Here is a 2,247-nt window from a genome sequence, read left to right as displayed (position 1 = left end):
CCGGGCCTCCTCTGGGAGTTGTAGTCTCCGTGCGACTCCGAGCCACGTGGAGGCCGCGGTCACACTGGCGCATGCGCCCTCCAGTTCGCTCTCCGCGCCGGGTGCGTAGGTGACTGTGGCAGAACCTTGTCATCCGGACTCGGGGGAGAGTCCCGGTTTCCTCTCACCGGGCGTCTGGCAGGTAGGTCGTGAGGGGCTGGCGTCCTCCAGGGTTCGCGAATGTGGGAGAGAGTGTGTGGCCGCCCCCTGCGGGTCCCCAGTATTGACCGGGCTCCTCTCAGGTTCTCTCTCTCACACCCAGCTATAACCTACTCTTCTTCCCTTGCTGCCAGCTTTGGGGCCCCTTCTTCCCGCTTAGCACCTCCTACTTTTACCAGAAAACTGGGGTCACGTCTTGGTGGGTGTCAAGCCAAAAAAAAAAAAAAAACGAAACAAAAAGACCCAATGAAGCCAAAGATCAGAAGGAAGGATTTATTCCTTGCTTCAAGTGAGGAGAATACCGGGGATCTTTCCCAAAGCAGTGTCTCCCCAACAGAAATCCGGGGCCTTTTAAGCTAAAGTAAGTTAAGTCTCTTGAGTCGTGTCCGACTCTTTTGCGACGCCTTGGACTGTAGTCTGCCAGGCTCCTTCCGTCCGTGGGGATTTTCCAGGCAAGAATACTGGAGTGGGTTGCCATTTCCTTCTCCAGGTTTTAAGCTAGGGATACATGCATATTCATGAAGGGGCTCCAGCGGAAGGCAATTCAGCATAGACTTGTGGCAAAGGTCAACAGAGTTCTAGTTTTAGTGGAAGCCACGGGTTCGGGGGAGGGGGTCGTAAGAAAGGTCAGCAGCATCATCCCAGTTGATCTGATGATTGAGTGCCCAAGCGGGTTCAAATTTTGCAAAACAGCTGGAGAATATGCTTCAGGCTAATCTTGGTCAAGGAAATAGAAATGGGAGTTTACAACTGATTTTTATTATTGCTTCTTCTCCTGCCTGATAACAGTTGTTTTTTAGGTCCCTTTCAGATGCTCAGTCAGTGTCCGACCCTCTTTGAGACCCCACGGACTGTAGCCCACCAGGCTCCTTTGTCCATGGGATTTCCTAGGCAAAAATACTGAATGGGCTGCCGGGGATCTTCCCGAACCAGGGATGATCTTCCCGACCCAGGGATGGAACCCTGGTCTCCCTCATTGTAGGCAGATGCTTTACCGTCCAAGCTACCAGGGAAGCCCCTTTCCTGCTCCAGGGGATCTTAAGATCGTTTTTTTTAGGTCCATTAAGATCATTATTACTGAGCCATGCTGTTCAGGGACAAGCATTGTGGCCAGGCTTAGATCACAAAATGGCTTAGGCAAGAGATGGCTTCTCTAATGCCAAGAAAGCTTTGTCTGGTTGTTTTTCTGGGGAACTCCTACTTTATCTGTTTACACTTCAGCCCTGTGATCTTGAGCCCACTCTGTCTGTCGTTTCTCTGCCTTGCCCCACCAGGCTCTCCTAGGACTGGGCTTGCACTCTCTAAAGGAATAAGATGGGTCATTTGGAGGATCTTGAGGAGACTTGGCACTGTTCACCTCCCCCCTGCCCTCCCCCCATGCTTCCTCCTCTGGAGAGCCCCTTGAGATTTACAGGATGTCTCTGCAGAAGCCTAGTGACTGGCGTCTGATTTCAAGTAGGAGATTATTGATCTTGGTGCAGCAAATGGCCCCAGAGCTGTTCTCTTGGCAGATATTCAGTCATGCAGTATCAGAAGCAGTGGTACTTGGCTAAATATTTTTTACTGTTAAAATATGCATTATAGGCACGTTTCACTTCTTTTATGCATGCACATGTATATTGAGCCCCTGCTTTGTGCAAGACACTCTGCTAGGTCCTGGAGATGCGGCAGTGAAAAAGACTGGCAAAAATCCCTGTCCTCCCCTGCTTCTGAAACATAAGAGAATCCTCATTTTCCACCTCTTTTTTGTTCTACATACTGTGGGGTTTTGGCTTTCCAGCTCTGACTCGAGAACCTTCAGAGCTTTTTCACGGTTTAGAGTTTTGGCCTCCAAGCCTTGCCTACTCAGTTTTGTCCTCTCCTACTGTCTCTTTCCACTCTCGTTATCTAGAGTCCTCACTCCTGAAGTCACAAAGCAGATTCTTGAATACTTTCTTCCCTAAGTTCTGACACAGTTCAGTCACTTAGTCGTGTCCGACTCTTTGTGCCCTGTGAACCGCAGCATGCCAGGCCTCCCTGTCCATCACCAACTCCGAGTCCACCCAAATC

The 2,247-nt window shown here is 50.3% G+C and overlaps 1 protein-coding gene across 1 annotated transcript in view; it reads left to right on the top strand.

Moving 5' to 3' along the window:
* Positions 1-80: 80 nt before the first annotated feature.
* Positions 81-2,247, top strand: part of POP1 (POP1 homolog, ribonuclease P/MRP subunit) — a 36,171-nt gene continuing 34,004 nt past the window's right edge. Inside the window, exon 1 of the mRNA XM_043483352.1 lies at positions 81-181. The gene's annotated coding sequence lies outside the window, so the exon portion shown is untranslated. The remainder of the gene's footprint in view (positions 182-2,247) is intronic.

This window comes from Cervus canadensis, chromosome 12 (genome assembly GCF_019320065.1).
Source record: "Cervus canadensis isolate Bull #8, Minnesota chromosome 12, ASM1932006v1, whole genome shotgun sequence".
Lineage (NCBI taxonomy): Eukaryota > Metazoa > Chordata > Mammalia > Artiodactyla > Cervidae > Cervus > Cervus canadensis.
This window is presented reverse-complemented; position numbering and strand designations above follow the sequence as displayed.